This window comes from Eumetopias jubatus, unplaced genomic scaffold (assembly GCF_037043125.1).
Source record: "Eumetopias jubatus isolate StellerSeaLion01/CBP00866 unplaced genomic scaffold, mEumJub1_p1.0 scaffold_1, whole genome shotgun sequence".
Taxonomy (NCBI): Eukaryota; Metazoa; Chordata; class Mammalia; order Carnivora; family Otariidae; genus Eumetopias; species Eumetopias jubatus.
Genome location: NW_028274807.1, coordinates 202,332,205 through 202,349,748, shown reverse-complemented (window position 1 = coordinate 202,349,748; position 17,544 = coordinate 202,332,205). Strand labels below are relative to the sequence as shown.

The 17,544-nt window shown below is 43.6% G+C and overlaps 1 long non-coding RNA gene across 2 annotated transcripts; it reads left to right on the top strand.

Annotated features, from left to right (window-relative positions):
• Positions 1-607: 607 nt before the first annotated feature.
• On the top strand, positions 608-11,911 carry LOC114226640 (uncharacterized). Of its 2 annotated transcripts, XR_003612798.1 has the most exons (3): positions 608-866; positions 9,527-9,698; positions 11,397-11,911. It is a non-coding gene; the product is annotated as an uncharacterized LOC114226640 (long non-coding RNA). The 2 variants fall into 2 exon arrangements; XR_003612797.2 differs by lacking the exon at positions 608-866 and having other exon boundaries at positions 9,085-9,698.
• Positions 11,912-17,544: the final 5,633 nt, after the last annotated feature.

Below are 17,544 nucleotides of genomic sequence, written 5' to 3'. Positions count from 1 at the left end.
TTGGCCTCCTCTGACCCCACCCCGGTAGGGGAGTTAGGGAGAGCAGACTTTGGCCGGGGCTTTTTTTTTTTTTTCCTCCTTGCCTGTTGGTGTTTCCTGGTTGCCAGCTTCTTCAGCTTTAATCTGGGGATATATGAGTCAAAGAGAAAACCCAAGAGCTCACCCCACCATGTCATTCCTGGAGTCCTGGCCTCCCTGGTCAGTCTGCCTTCTTCTCTACACCTTCCAGAATCTTATGTCTGTCTTATATACCACGCCCTGGGCTTTCCATTGTACTTAGAAAAGAGAATAGGAAAAAGTATATTGACTCCATCTTCATAGACGTGGAAATCTCTTTAGGTGTTTGTTTTTTGTTAGGAGAGATGTGAGCCCACTGCGTGTCCTAGAGGGAGAGCTTGAAGGCACAAGACACTAGGGAGTCTGCTGCTGGAGCCGATGCCGGGGGAAATGGGCAGGTTGGATCTGCAGACCGTGAGAAGGGATTAACCTTGGGCAGGGGAAGGATAAACCCTGAAGGTGGAAATAAGAATGGGCAGAGGGTGCAGGGAAACAGGAACGAGACAGATTGCCAAACCTTGCTTTAGTGGCTCTGTCTCCTCCATGAAGGCAGAGGCTGATGGTGGAGGATGAAGGCAGAGATGGGCTGAGGGCCTGAGGAACAATGATGAAGCTTTGAAACAGCTGTGAGGAGTTTCAAGGAGACCTCTGCTTGCTCACATGTAGCAGGCTGGCCAGACACGGTGATCACGGTGTCACGGATGCTGGCATCACCAAAGGTGGGCTGTGTGCCAGGCCCTGATCCAGAGAGGAGCACGTCTGGGGGATTCCCCCTCGGCGGTCAGGAAACCAAGCCCTACAGAGATGAGGTAACAAGCATTTCATGGCCTGAAATGGCCGAGCCGGGACTTGACCACATGGTTTCTAATTATAGACCCAGTTCCCTTGGGTGCTGAGGGCCCAGCTGACATTAGACACCATGAAGCTGTGGTGTCCTCACACCTGGGTGAATTTCTCTAGGAGGCTGGGCATAAAAACAGAAGTGGAATTGCTAGACAGAGTCCAGGTTGGGGTTCTTCCAGGCAGATGTGTCAGAAGGACAGTGTGCAGAGGATATTGCGAAGAGATGGACTGAGGTAGTGATTGTGTGTCCTGGTTGGATCAAGAATTAAGTCGAGACAGTGAGGGGATGATAATAAGGAAGATGGCAGGTCCGAACGGCCAGAACTCCTGATGGCGTAGGAAATAAGTGGGAGGGTAAGGGTACGTGTATGAGAGAACAGGAACCATAGGAAGTTGTGGTTAGAGAAGAGGTTAAGTTAAAGATTTCTTGGTAAGGCAGATCCTGGAGGTGACAAGGTTTTAAGAGTGTGGGTGGCTGAGTGTGGGGGAGGCACAGGATTTGAGGTCAAGAAGCTCAAGGGTGAAAGGCAAAGTCACCTGCCCAAGACGACACAGCCACTCACTGGGAGAGATGGGGTTGGCTGGAGAGGATAAAGAATACTCGATGACCCTTATTTGAGCATAGTGAGGCCGACTTTACTCCAGGGGAGGCTATCCAGAGAGAGGCGATGGAATTTTGCGGTGAGGGAGAAAGATAGGGCTCAAGTCCAAATACAGCATGGGCAAGTGGGAGTTTAGAGTGGAGGAGCAGGGCAGGGGCGGGTGAGTGGAAAGTTACGAACAGGAAGCATCAGGGGCAGGGGTTCTTGCTGAGGCAGTTCAGGGTGATCAGATGCCACCCGGGGAACGATGCAGCAGAGGGGCTCAATCAGTTGTGGGAGGGTGGAGGTCTTTACTCAAATGACTTTGCCGTTCTTGCTCAAACTGGATCTTACAAGGAAGGGCACAGATGGGCCTAGGAGGAAGTCCAGGAGCCTGGCAAAATCCAGTCAAGCAGAGAGAGAGTCTTTGTCAGATTTAAACCCCACTGGGAATCCAGAAAAAGCTGTCGAAGGGTGACGATGAAGAGCAGGTGGCAATGATGGAGAGCAGGGGAGGGAGGCACAGGCCGATGGAGATTCTCAAAAGTGAGGCGCGTTTGTAAGCAGTGCTGGGAAGTGAAATCAGGGTGGTACCGGGACTGGACCTCACATCTGTACCATTCAGTCCCAGCGCCTCTGTGGGCTGTGCCCTGCGCAGGAGCCACGTGCTGGAGGATGAGGACCGGCTGTCGCAAGCCACCTAGGTCATGTCAGCACCTTAGCCTGAGTGTTGGGTGTGGAGGGAGGAACAGGGAGCAATGTACATTTTAGGAAATGTAAAAAAGCAGACAACAACAACAACAATGAAGAAGCACAGGGACCAACTATGTAAAATGCAAGACCGGTTGATAAAGGAGGATTATGTTCTCTTTCCTTTTCAGGAAGTTTCCTTCATCATGGCCAGCTCATTGTTTTTACAACAAAATGTGGTTAAAGTAAAAAAGGAACAAGCATAGGGTTACCAAAATCACATGTTCCTGGCTGGAAAAAAGTCATAGCAAAATGCAGAACACTTGGGTCTGTATCTCTCCTCTCACCCCAAGGGGAGCCTGCCAGGTGGATTTCCTGCCATGCCCCACGAAAGATTAGGGGACCAAGAAGTTGCATCAGCTCTAACTGGGGTCAGCCGCAGGTGTGGCAGGAAGGTGAGGGGCTCTGAGCACAGAAACCCACCTGCCTAAGACAAGGTGTGAGCCAAGAGAGGCTCAGGGCTCTTCCAGATGGACATTAGCTGCAGAGACAGGGCAGCTTGATGCAAGCATGGTCCCAGATCAAATCTGGATAGTGGGGAGATGCCCGTCACAAAGGAGTGTTTTAGGGCAACTGGCAAAATGTGAATATGGACTATGGGTTGGAAAGCCACATGGGATGAATGTTAAATTGCCCGATTTTAATCATGAGCTGTGCCTACGTAAGAGAATGTCCTTGGTCTTCGAAACTACACACTGGAGTGGGTAGAAAGTCTTTGGGGACACGACGTGTGCAACTTCCTCTCAAACAGTCCAGGAAAATCCTATGCCTATCCAACAGGGAGGAGGAGGAGGAGAGTGAACACACAAAGGGAGGCAAAATGTTAACAATTGGTGGATCTGGACCAAGTGTTCTTTAAACATGAGTGTTTTTTTTTAACTATTCTTGCAATTTGGGTGTAAATGTGAAATTACATCAAGTGTAAAAGTTATGAAGAAACAAAGCAAGGCTTGGGGTTGGGTTGTTTATGGCTGGGGCTTCAAACTTAGCCGAGAATAAGCTAAATTTATGAGGGGACGACAGAACCAGTGCTGGGTTTTTTGTTTTGTTTTGTTTTGTTTTTGCTTTGTTTTCTTAAAAATCCTCCTCTGTAGAAGATCAACTTAAATATATTCTGCATCAGAAACTGGTGATGTATGGTGACTAACATAACATAATAAAACTAAAAACATAAATGTATTCTGCAGATATTAATAATTACTGACTACCATGTAGTTTTGTTTATGCTATCGTTTTAACAGAGTTTACGTTATGTATTAGTTTTTGACCAGAGGCTTCCAGAATGATGAACTGGGAGCAGTTTTTCTGGAGTGTCCCTGTTTAGTCGGGCAAACTTATGCCCACAAGGAGCATTGCTTTTGGAGAAGGTGCAACATACATGTGCTTTGTAGGCCTTGATGAAAGCAGCCTGTTCTGGGACTCCTTGGTGCCTGGAGCTGTAGGGAGTACACATAAGGGGCCATTAGTCCTGGGAGGGGACGAATTGCAGATTTTGAAGGTTGAGAAGATCTGGCAGAGTGGCCCAGGATGACAGGAAAGGACAAAAGCTCCAAGATCAAAGGCAAATTCACCAGGGGGAAGGAGATCGGAGGTTAATGCAAGAGCCTAAGGCTCTGGGGTGTGTGTGTGTGTGTGTGTGTGTGTGTGTGTGTGTGTGTGGTGTGTATGATTCTGGAATAGCATGCCACTGAGACTAGCGGCCCTGGGGACCGGTGACTGTGGCATGGTGACAGTGTCATGTGTTGGGAATGATGGCTGAGCACATGTGAGTGGAAGGAGCCACAGTCTTGGAGGCCAGTGTGTGGCCCCTGTACAGTGGTCTAGATGGACCCAGAGCAGTCGGGACATCCCTTCATGGACAGGCAGCTCTCCCGGGGCTGAGCCCATCGGGCTCCCACAGTGACCTGTGGGGTATCTCTAGAACAGAGATGCGGTGCGGCCAGTGTGACCCTTTCAGCTCTCTCCCAGCCTGGGTTCGGAAGAAGGACGAAAGCCTTTCAAGTCCTCAGAGTTTGTGCCTGATTCGAGGGGGAGCCTCAGACAGGAGACGCCGTGTCTGAGTCTTCTTGACTATTAATGGGGGAAATGCATATGTCCCAGGCGGTGGTTCATCCTCAAAGGAGGTCAGTATCAGCTCTGTCCTTCCCTGCACGCATCAAGGGCATGGAGCGTATTTCCCCTGCCTCACACACAGGCTGGCCCTGTGACTGCTTTGGTCAAATGTGGTGGGACTTCTGGGCCCTGGGTTGCAGGTCTGGCAACTTCTGCTTTCGTCTTCCTAGAACATTTGCTCTTAGTTGCTACCTCTGGAAGCCAGTGCCCTGCTGTGAGAAGCCCAAGCTAGCCGCACAGGGAGGCCACGCGGGGGACCGACCTCCTGGTGGACAGCCAGCACCAACTTGCCAGCTATGTGAGGGAGGCCAGTTTGGACCTTCCAGCCATCCCCATACCCTGGCTGGTACCTCACGAAGCAGAAGAAACCCTCGGCCACCTGCAGGATCCGGACAGATAATAGTTTGGTTATTTTAAGCCATGAAGTTTTAGGGGTTTTTTGTTGTTGTTGTTGTTTTAGCACAGCGACTGACAGCACATACTGTAAGTGGGTCCGGTGAGTGAGACAGAGAACGTAAAGAAGCCTAACTGAAGAGGTCAGCAAGAGCCACTTAAGGCTCGGTGACAGATTGCACCAGTTTACTTACCTGCAAGGGCTCAGGACACCCCTGATCTCTGTTCCCTCATCTGCAGCTTCCCGAACCTGGGGCTCAGAGACCCACCGGTGTCAGTGCTGGGTCCAGCGGCTCCCTCTTGTAAATGAAGAAACGGGGGCCCAGGGCAGGAAAAGGACCCCCTCAGGTCACAAAGCTGGTGTTAAAGCTACATGAGGGCCAGGCCTTCTGAAGTCCCCCTTTCCTGTCTCCATATCATAATCCGAAACATCAGTCCTATTATTGACTGCCACACGAGTGCACAACGTGCACTCCAGGATCTTTGAACCTCCCTGTACGCTCTGTAGTCAATACCCCGCGGTCAATACCCACCTCCCAGATGAGGAAACCCAGGCTCAGACCAAGGTCACACAGTTAAGAAAGTGGAGCTGGAATTTGACCTTGGGATTCCCAGTGCCGACGGCACCCGCCCGTCTTTTCCTATGTCACAAGAAGCGGGGGGGGGGGGGGTTCAGAATTCTGATTTCACAGGGTAGCTTGGGATAACTTGGGTTTATCTGAAGCGTAACATAGCTGGCTGCGGCATATCACTTGTGGCATTTACACACCCCTTCCACCTGTGCCCCCCGCCCCCACCTTCTCTGCCTTACAATGCCATTGTGAGGTGAAATGGGAAAGTCGTTGCTACAAGATCTGTGTGATTGTCAGTAAGTGTGACCACTGTCATTAAAGCAAAGAGATCATGGAGGCTCCTCGAAAAAGAGAGAAATACCATCAGTTTCACTTCTGGGCATCTATGCCAAGAAAATGAAAACACTAACCCAAAGAGCTATCTGCACCCCCATGTTCATTGCAGCATTATCTGCAGTAGCCAAATTATGGAAGCAGCCTGAGTGTCCATCGATGGATGAGTGGGTGAGGGAGATGTGGTATATACACCACAGAATATTACTCAACCATAAACAAGAATGAAATCTTGCCCTTTGTGACAATCTGCGTGGCCCTAGAGGGCGTTATGCTCAGTGAAATAAGTCAGACAAAAACAAATACTGTACGATTTCACTTATGCGTGGAATCTAAAAATAAATGAATAAGCAAAACAAAACAGAAACAGACTCACAGACAGAACAATCTGGTGGTTGCCAGAGGGGAGGGTTTTGGGGGGAATGGGCAAAATAGGGGAAGGGAATTAAGAGCTGTAATCTTCCAGTTATAAAATAAATTAAGTCCCAGGGGTGTAAAGTACAGAGTAGGGAATATAATGAATACTACTGTAATAACTTTGCATGGTGACAAATGGTAGGTACACTTACCGTGATGAGCATTTCCTAATGTATGTAATGTTGAATCACTATCTGTGCATTGGAAACCGATATAATACTGTATATCAATTATACTTGAATTACAGATAAATAAATACAAGCAACCATTTGTACATAGGAAGACCAATTTAAAAGATATACAGCAAACTGAAGAAAAATGTTGAGCTACTTGGCAAATGATAAATTGGAACTCATGTTTAATTGCATTGGTTTTAAGGCAAGATTTTAAGAAAGGGCTCCTTCTGCTTTTCTTTTCTTCTGCTTTTTAAGTGTTAAACATAGCACATTTCAAAGAAAGAACTTCTATCTCCTGTTCTGCTGAAAATTCTGGTTGGAGTACGTGATTCAAATGTTTGTGTTGGCCAAGAATTCTGACTTCCTGTCGGTTCACGCATACAGTGTCCCTGGAGGGGAAGACGGTCATGCCTCGGTGACTCTCAGGTTCCTGTCCACCATGCCCAGGCTGCTCCCTGGGCACAGGGGAACATAGAGAAGGCCAGAAGAGTTGGAGTCCCCATGAGCCACAGCCTCCAGGCTTGGTGGATTTCTCAGAGCCATCCAGCAACGCTTCTCAGTTTCCCCATTCTGGGGCACGTGTGTCTCAAACCTTCTCAGTCTAGAATTCTCCAGCTGTCCCCCTGCCCTCATCAGCAGGTGGCCCCATCATTTATTTCACCAAGAAATTAGAAGCCATCAGGATAAAACACTCTTTTAACTTTTGCTAGAAATCCGCCCACTTCACCTGCACCTTCACCCCGCCCAGCCTTGTTCTCACCAGGCTCGTGGTGAGGGCGAGTCCTGCCTGTCCCTGTCCCCTCTCCAGACTCCGCCCCATCAGCTTTGCCCCCCACCTTCTGCCTCTCCCTCTCTGGGCTCAAGCCTGTCCCATTTGATGAAGTCTTTCCCTCGATCCCTCCAGGTGCTGCCCCATCTCCTGCCCTCTTCTTCACAGCTACACTTCAAGCCACCTGTTCCCCAGCCCAGTCCAATCTGACATCTGCATTCCCAGTTTTCCCCATCCCAGAGAAGCTCATGGCCCCACACTCCCTCCACAAGCCTCCCCCAGCCCAGCTTCTCCGCTGACCCGACACCCTGTCTGCCACTCGTGTCCTGAAATGCTCTAACTTCTTACCTAGGAAACCCTCCTCGTGTTCCTCTGACCTCTCTGTTCTTCAGGCTTCTCCCTGCCTACTTCTGGAAAGTTGTTTGCCTTGGCTTCTGGCCCTATTCTCACTTGTCACAATACCTTAGTCAGGGTCCAGCCGGGGGCCAGGAAGAAACCGTACACGAGTGAGTCAGGCTGGATGGGAGTGATAGGGAGCAGTGGGGACCGGGGCAATCGGGGAGCCCGAGAGCCTTGGGAAGCTGGTGTCAGCAACTCAGCATGAGCAGATGACTGTCAAGAGCAGGGTAGGCAGACATGTTTCTAAAGGGCCAGAGAGCAAGTACTGTAGGCTGTGTGGGCCACGTGTCACCTCTGTCACTGTTCTTTGTTTTAACAACCCTATATATACAAAAAAATCTTAGCTCTACAAGTCATACGAACACAAGCCAAGGTCGGATTTGGTGTGCAGATTGTAGTTTGCTGAGCCCTGGTAAAGAGTGAATGCAAGCCCATGGTGGCTAGACCTTCTGATTTTCCAGAGAAGCCAGAAATCCAGTTTTTGTTTGAAATCTTTTGGTTACCAGATGCTGACATTTAGAAGATCTGGGAGCGTCTGTCTTCAGGTATCCCCTAGAGCATCTTGCAGCCACTGGAAACGTGTCCATCCAGAACTCAATTCATCAGTACAACCCCCTCCCCCCCCCGCCAGCTGGGTTCACAGTCTCAGCAAATGGCAACACCCTCCACTAGAAACAGACACCTGGGGTTCCCTGCCCTTCACACCCGCCTCATCAGCACTCTGTTGCTGATCCTTCCTCCTAAATTCCTATCTATCTGGCTCTGTCCTCAGTGCCACTTCCCTGTGTCAGACCACCATCATTTCATCCCTTGGGAACCACAACCTCCTCTTGATAAAGAGTTCCCATCCCCTGTCTTACCCTCTCTTAATCCTTTTATAACCAAAATGTCTTTCTAAAATGCAAATCTGCTCAAGGCACTCCCAAGCTTAAGACTCACTTGCTGACTGGGTAAGGTCCTAACCTTCAGTTGGTCTACAAGGCTTTGGTGGTCAGGCTCCTGCTGGACCCCTGGTCCCCTCTCTCTCCTGGCTCATCCCATTCCACTGTGTGCTTCTGTCTTTGTTTGCTACTTCTAGTTTCTGAAATGAGCCAAGCTCCCTCTCACTTCCAAGTCTTTGCATCTGCTGATGTGACTGACACATCCTTCACTCCACCCCACTTACTGCTATGTTCTTCTTTAATCTCAGCTCCTGCCAGCTGGTGCCCTTTCCTTCCTCCCTCCCTCCCTTCCTCCCTTCCTCCCTTCCTCCCTCCCTTCCTTCTTTCCTCCCTCCCTTCCTCCCTCCCTCCCTCCCTCCCTTCCTTCCTTCCTCCCTCCCTCCCTCCCTCCCTCCCTTCCTCCCTCCCTCCCTTCTTTCCTCCCTCCCTTCCTTCCTCCCTCCCTCCCTCCCTCCCTCCCTCCCTCCCTCCCTTCCTTCCTCCCTCCCTCCCTCCCTTCTTTCCTCCCTCCCTTCCTTCCTCCCTCCCTTCCTCCCTCCCTCCCTCCCTCCCTCCCTCCCTCCCTCCCCCCCTCCCTCCCTCCCTTCCTTCCTTCCTTCCTTCCTTCCTTCCTCCCTTCCTCCCTTCCCTCCTTCCTCCCTTCCTTCCTTCCCTCCTTCCTTTCTTTCTTCTTTCCTCCCTCCCTCCCTTCCTTCCATATAACAGCTTTATTGATATATGACTCACAGCCATATAATTCATCCATATAAAGTATAAAGCTCAGTGGCTTTTAGTATATTCAGTGTTGTGCCACCATTTCCACAATTTTAGAACATGCTCATCATCCCAAAGAGAAGCCCTGTACCTATTAGCACCTCCTCTCTCACCAACAACCCTCCACCCCTGCCCAAGCCTTAGGCAATCACTTGTCTACTTGCTGTCCCTATAGATTGGCCAATTATTCTGGACATTTAGCATAAATGGAATCATACGATAAGTAGTCTTTTCTGACTGGCTTCTTTCACCTAGCATATTTCAAGGTTTCATGTATCAGAACTTCATTTTTGATTGCTGAATAATATAGCTTTGTATAGACATACCACATTTTATTTATCAGCTCGTCATCCACAATGTTAATTTTATCTGCTGTTTCCTTGTGTTCTGGTATGTAATAGTCTTTGGAAAGGAGTCTGGTTTTTTTCAGGTCCTGTAGAATGAAGGAGAGGAGGAGCCTCTGCAACTCTGAGATCCTCTGCAGAGAGATCAACTCAAGGAGAAGGGGAAGTAGAGGCATGAAAATTGATGTGGGTAAATCCAAATCAGTCAAGGGAGGAAGGGGACACGTGGACCCCCAGCTCAGACCCTGTACCGCGCAGGTGAGATGCATCCTTCTCAGAAAGGGAGGCAGCAGGATAGAATAAGAAGCAAAGGGCTCCACACTTTTAACTAAAGGCTCCTGTCAATAACCTGAGCAGATACCGCTTACATATGAATATTCATGTGCTATTGACTTATATGAGTTCCTTGTATATTTCAGATACTAACCTCTTGTCAGTTAGATGATTTGCAAATATTTTCTCCCATTCAGTAGGTTGCCTTTTCATTTTGCTGACTACTTCTTTTGCTGTGCAGAAGCTGTTTAGTTTGATGTAGTTCCACTTGTTGATTTTGCTTTGCTGCTTGTGCTTTTCACGTCATCCAAAACATTTTTCCAAGGTCAACGTCAAGGAAATTTTTCCCTATGTTTTCTTCTAGTGGTTTTACAGTGTCAGGTCTGACGTTTAAGTCTTTAATCCATTTCAAGTTGATTTTTGTGAGTGGTGTAAGGTAGGGATCCAGTTTCATTCTTTTGCACGTGAATATCCAGTTTTCCCAGCACTACTTATTAAAGTATTGACTGTTCTTAACTCCCTTGTCAAATATTAGTTGATCATATATGTGGGTTTATTTCTGAGCTCTCTATTCTGTTCTCTTGGTCTGTGTATCTGTTTTTTTGCCAATACCATACTGTTTTGGTTACTATCGCTCTGTAATAAAGTTTGAAATCAGTAATTGTGAAGCCTCCAGCTTTATTCTGCTTTCTCAGGATTGCTTTGGCTATTCAAGGTTTTTTACGGTTCTGTACAAATTAAAAAAAATTTTTTTCTATTTCAGTAAGCAATGCCATTGGGATTTTGATAGGGCTTGATTTGATCAATCTGTAGATGACTTTGGGCAGAATGAATATTTTAATATTAGTAATTCTTCTGATCCATGAACACAGGATATCTTTCCATTTATTTGTGTCTTTAGTTTCTTGTGCTTTTCAATGTACAGATCTTTTACCTCCTTGGTTAAATTTATTCCTAAGTATTTCATTCTTTTTTGATGCTATTGTAAATGGGATTATTTCCTTGGCCTAGCCCAAAGTCTGAAGATTTCCTTCTGTGTTTTCTTCTACAAGTTTATTATTTTAGCTCTTGCATCTAAGTCTTATGATTCATTTTGAATTAATCTTTGTGTATGGTGTGAGGTGAGGGTCTAAGTTCATTTTTTTTTTTTTGCATGCACATACTGTTTTATGATGAGACTTTTTTTTCTCATGATGTGAATATCGGTATCAGCTTAATATTCCATTTCACAAACATACTACAAACACTGGGGGCCTAGGAAGTGTTTAACAACTGGCTTTCAAAGTAAGTCCTGATTTGTAGCATTTGCCAATTTCCCTGGTGTAAGTGCTCCAACCATGTCTGATTTCAAGGTACTGATGTTACATAACTCATCATGGAATTGGGAAGAGATCGCGCAGTTGGTTCTTGCGAACGGTTACAAGCTGACTTACAGCACATTATGGGGTGGGTTTTTTGGTTTCCATTTTTGTTTGCTTCTTGTTTGTCCCCTTGTTTACCATCAATATACAAAAGGTGCCCCCCAAAAGCAGGTAGAAGCAGTCTATTTTATTCACTGCTATAAATGAATGCTGGCCCTCCAGGGAGTTTCTAGTTCTCCCTCATGATGAGCACAGCTGTGGACAACATCCTTGCAGTTTTTCTGTGGTCACATTTAGTGATGCCCATTATATTTACTTTCAGGACAACTCTGAGCCTTGCTTCCTGGTGAAGATAAAGAAAACTGAATTTTGACAAAACAGAAGAAGTACGAAGCTGCTTGAACTTCTGCAATTTTATAAAGACACATGTTCAAAATTTAAATTATGGGAGTGACTTCTCCTTTTTTTTCTCCCTTTTGGGAACCAAATAAAGCATTTGCTTTATTTGCTGCAGGGTGAAAGAGTTGTCTTGACAAGGTACCAGGGTGAGGTCAAGTGTGAACGCCACAGTGCTCAGGCAGCTTCCTGAAGTTGTCTCAGGCATCAAAGTGACAGGAGGAAATCACTGGAGTGTGACATCGTTTCAGAGAAAATGCACCAAGACTTCCTTCTGAGGAAAACTTGTAAGAAGTGCAAAGAAAAGAAGGGGACGCTCTGGGGCAGGTGTCTTTCATAGATGATTGTTAAACATCGTTTGCCACATCCTTACCTGCACTGGGTATTTTCACTTAACGGAATGAAATAAATTCTCTCCACTGCCTTATCAGGCAAAAGAAATATCTCATTTTCATTAACATTTCTCTTGTTACTATTGTGATTAGTATTTTTATATTAATGGCTATTGAATTTCCTCTATGACCTTTCTATTTATATCTCTGTTCATTTCAAAAACAGTTGGGTATATGGAGTAATTATGTGATAGGAAAATCTCAGTGGTTTTCTTATTGATTTTGTAAGATTGCCTTATGTGTTAGGGGTTTTGACCTTTGGCATCTTTGTCTTAATTTTTAGTTTTGGTGGGTTTGTTTTTGTTTTTGATTTTTGCATAACATCTTTGTATCACATGCTTTGCATTGTGTGTCATTCTACAAGCAGGCACATTTCTCCCTCAGTAAAATACTTCTCTTTTTTGAAATTTACTTAGACTGTCTCACACCTTGTATCTCCAAGTGAATTTTAGATTAGTTAAATCAAGAACCAAGACAAAATGCTCTGGAGGTTGAACAAAAGCTACAAAGTAATTTGGTGCTGGCTTTCCAAGTCTCTAGTCAAAATCATTTCACTGGGCCTGTTTTCCCCCTGTTGAACTGACCACATCATGCAGCTCCTGTCCCATCCTGGTACACAGAAGGCTCCAGTGCCTGTGGGGGTGGCAGGTGCTTCTTCCAGTGGTCTATGTACCCTAGGGGTCTGGCTCAAGGAGCTTGTACTGAACGAAGGGATGAATGAATGCATGTATGAGTAGTGGCATTTGGATGAATGAATAAACACATAAATGGATAAATGAGATTTACTGGTAGACCTTCTTTTCCCCGTTCAATGCCCTATTCCAGGGATTGAACCTGAATAACCCCTTCCTTCTTCCAAGAAGCACAGTGCCCAGGAGTGGGGACAGAATGGAAGCTCTACTGGATCTCCTTAGACAGTCATGACCCTTGTTCCTTTACTGCCATCCAGGTATCAGTCTTTACACCATTTCTCAGCTCCTACCACAGAAAGTGGGAATGCGAAATGAAGGACAAATAAAGATCAGACAACTTCAGAGCAGGAAAACCCTGCTCTGTCCAGATTCTTGCATGACAGAAATCTGATTGCACTGAACTATGTCTGAACAGAGTGACAGCTATGGACTTAAAAATCCGTTTTCTTTTTTCAAAATCTTATCCAGAGAATTTCATGGTGGAAGGTGTTAGTTATTGCACTAAGTTTGGGGTGCCTCATTAAGAGGAGGAGTGAGTGTGACAGGGAGAGAAATGTAAAATCAGCCAATATCAGGGTTTCTATTTGCCCCTGCCAATACTTTGTCCTCTACATATGGAAAAAATCAAAATGTATTCCATCTTGTTGGTGTTTCTCACCAACACTTAGTTATTAGAATCACCTTTTAAATTTTTTACTACATTTTCACATGTTGAATAACTTACTAAATGTGGCAAATAAATAAATAAATAAATAAATAAATGTATTTTCATTATAATAGCCATCCCTTATATGGTACTATGTGACAGGTACTCTTCTAAGCACTTCAAATGCATTGACCCATTTAATCCTCATTACTACCCTATTAGCTAGATACTACTATTATCTCCATTTCAAAGGTGGAGTCTCTGAGACATTAAGCAACTTGCCATAGTCACACATCTGATTAAAGACCTAAATAAGGTCTTTATGCTAAAAGGATTTTAGCTATCATGCTAAAAGGAAAAGATATATTATGCTAAAGGAATATATTATGCTATTATGCTAGAAGGAAAAAATATATAGGACAAAACAGAAAAACATTGGTACTTAAGGGGAGAGAAGGAGTTCTTAAACTACATGTAAATGGCATAAACCAGAAGACAAAATTTCATGGATTTTTATTACATCAAGGTTAAGAATTTCTATTCAATGGAGGATGCCATACATAAAGTAATACAGCTGAGACAATGATAGGAGTCATTTGCAAAGTCTAAAGCATAAGAAATTAAAATCCAGAATATACGAAGAACTTTTGCAAATCAACAAGAAATGACAGCAAACCCAATTGAAAAAATGATAAAAACAAGGAATTTACAGAAGAAACTCAAAAGCTTAGCAAACATATAAAGAGATATTCTAATTCATCAATGACTGGAGAAATGTAAAATGAAACAACTGTGCGTGTCCCATTACTCAGACTAGGAAAGATTAGAAAGCAGTATAACACAGTGTTGGTAAGGATGTGGGGAGAGGAACTTTCAGGCACAGGGAGTAGCAATGTAGACCAAACTCTTTTATGTCTCCTTATGATCCAGCATTTCAAGTCCAAGTCTGTATGAGGGTACTGCAGCTTTATTTGTGAGAGCACTGAGTTGGAGGCAATCTTGGCACCCATCTCTAGGAGGGTAGATCGGTAAAACATGCAAGTTACACTCTGTGGAGAACTGTGCAGCAGGTGAAAGAAATGGACTGGATATTCTACATAGGAACATAGATGAACTTGCAAACCACATACTATGTTGAAAAACGATAAACATATCATTTGCCTAAGTTAAAAATTGTACATAAAAACCAAAAATACCTATTCTTAATACATAAAAAGAAAAAAAATGACATAGAATTACCAACATTTCAACTTCAGAGTATATAGCTGAAAGAATTGAAAGCAGGGTCTCGAAGTGATATTTGTGCATTGGTGTTCATAGCAGCATTATTCACAACAAAGTGTGGCGGCAACTCAAGTGTCTGTCAACAAATGAATGGAGGGGCGCCTGGGCGGCTCAGTCGTTAAGTCTCTGCCTTTGGCTCAGGTCATGATCCCCGGGTCCTGGGATCGAGCCCCACATTGGGCTCCCTGCTCAGCGGGAAGCCTGCTTCTCCCTCTCCCGCTCCCCCTGCTTGTGTTCCCTCTCTCGCTGTGTCTCTCTCTGTCAAATAAATAAATAAAATCTTAAAAAAAAAAAAAGAATGGATAAGCAAAAGAAGTCCATCCATACAGGGGAATATTATTCAGCCTTAAAAAGGAAGGAAATTCTGACCCAGGCTACAACATGGATGAATCTTGAGGACATCATGCTGAGTGAAGTAGCCAATCACAAAAAACACAAAATACAGCATGATTCCAGATATATGAGGGTTTGGGGGTAGGGAAGAATAGGATGTTGTTGTTTAATGGGTTTGGAGTTTCATTTTTACAAAATGAAAAGAGTTCTGGGGGTGGATGGTAGTGATTGCTAACACAACATTATGAATGTATTTAATACCAGTGAACTGTACACTTAAAAATGGTTAAGATGGTAAGTTTTGTGTGTATTTTACCACAATTTTTTAAATGGGGAAGAAAAGAAAATGATACATACTAAAAACTTTACCACCAGACCTACCTTATAAGAAATACTAAAAGAAGTTCTTTTGGTGAAGTAAAAGAATGCTAATTGACATCATAAAAACATAAAAAGGTAACATAAATTTCATGGTAATGGTAAAGATATAATTAGATTCTGCAATATGGTAATAGTGGTGCATAACTCACCTACAAAAGTTAAAAAAAGTGTAGGGAAAAAACTATAACTACAATAATTTGTTTTTAGTTATACAATATAAAAAGCATGTAAATTCATGTAAATTGTAACAGCAATAACCTATAATGTGAGGGGGAGAAGAAGTAAAAGTGCAATGTTTATGAATTCTATTGAAGTTAAGTTGTCATCAGTTTAAAATGGGGTGTTGTTAGGTTAAGATGTTTTATGTAAGCCTTATGGTAATCCCTAGGGAAAATCCTAAAGTAATTACACAGAAGAACACAATAAAGAAATCAAAGATACTGATACTCAAGGACATTAAACCACAAAAAAAGACAGCAGTATAAGAAACAAGGAACAATGGATCTATAAAAAAAAACCCAGAAAACAAAGTGGCAATAGCAAGTCCGTACCTATCAATAATTACTTTAGATTTAAATGGATTAAATTCTCCAATTAAGAGACATAGAATGGCTGAATGTATAAAAAAACAAGATTGAACAATATACAGCCTACAAGAAACTCACTTTAGCCTTAAAGACATTCACAGACTGAGAGGTAAGGCACAGAAAAAGACATTCAAACAAATGGTAACCAAAAAAAAAAAAAAAAAAAAACAGGAGTAGCTATCCTTCTATCACACAAAATAGATCTTAAACTAAAAATGTCAAAAAGAGACAAGAAGGTCATTATATAATTACAAAGCGGTCAATACATCAATAAGATAAAACAATTGTACATATTTTTGTGCCCAACATCAGAACACCTAATTATGTAAAGCAAACATTAACAGAGCTAAAAGGAGAAATAAACAGGAATACAGTAATAGTTGGGGATTTTGTTGCCCTACTCTGAAAAATGGATAGATCATCCAGACAGAATCAATAAGGGAACAGCCGACTTGAACGACACTGTAGACCAAATGGACCTAACAGACATATACAGGACATCCCATCCAGCAACAACAGAATACAGGTGTACATGAAACATTTTCCAGGACAGACCATGTGTTAGGACACAAACAAGTCTTAGCAAATGAGAGAAGATTAAAATCATACCAAATATTTTCTCTGACCACAATGGCATGGAACTAGAAATCAGCAACAAGAGGAAAACTGCAAAATTCACAAACATATGGAAATTAAACAGCACTGTCCTGAACATCTGATGGATCAAGGAAGAAATTAAAGGGAGAGATACAAAAGTTTCCTGAGACAAAAATGAAAACAACATACCAGAACTTATTGGATATCACACCTAAAAGGATGAAACAGAATTTCTATCTTACACCACTCACAAAAATTTACTCAAAATGGATTAAAGACTTAAATATAAGACCTGAACCATGGAACAGAAAACACTGGAATAAAGCTTCTCGACATGGGTCTTGGTAGTGATTTTTTTTAATATGATACCTAAGCATAAGCAACAAAATAAAAAATAAACAAGTGGGTCCACATCAAACTAAAAAGATTCTGCACAGCAAAAGAAACCATCGACAAAGTGAAAAGACAAGCTACAGAATGGAAAAAAATATTTGCAAACCATATGTCTGATTAGGGGTTAATATCCAAAATCTATAGAGAACTCATGGAACTCAATCACAAACAAAACAAAACAAGAAAAAAACCAAAAACAACCCAATTAAAAAATGGGCAAAGTACTTGAATAGATATTTCTCCAAAACAGATGTATGCGAGGCCAACAGGTGTATGAAAAGATGTTCAACATCACTAGTCATCAGGGAGATGCAAATTAAAATAACAATGAGATATCACCTCACACCTGTTTTAAAAACCATCATCAAAACGACAAGAGTTAACAAATGCTAGTGTGGATGTGGAGAAAAGACATTTGTGCACTGTTGGGATTGTAAATGGAAACAGCCACTATGGAAAACAGCATGGAATTTCCTCAAAAAATTAAAATAGAACTGTCATATGATCCAGCAATTCCACTTCTCGGAATATATCCAAAGGAAATGAAAACACTAGCTCAAAAAGATATGTGCACCCCCATGGTCGTAGCAGCATTATTTATAATGGCCAAGGCATGGAGACAACCTAAGTGTCCATCAGTGGATGAATGGATCAAGAATTGTGATATATATATTTCAGCCATTAAAAACAAGGAAATCCTACCATGTGTGACAACAAAGATAGACCTTGAAGGCATCACAATAAGTGAAATAAGTCAGACAGGGAAAGA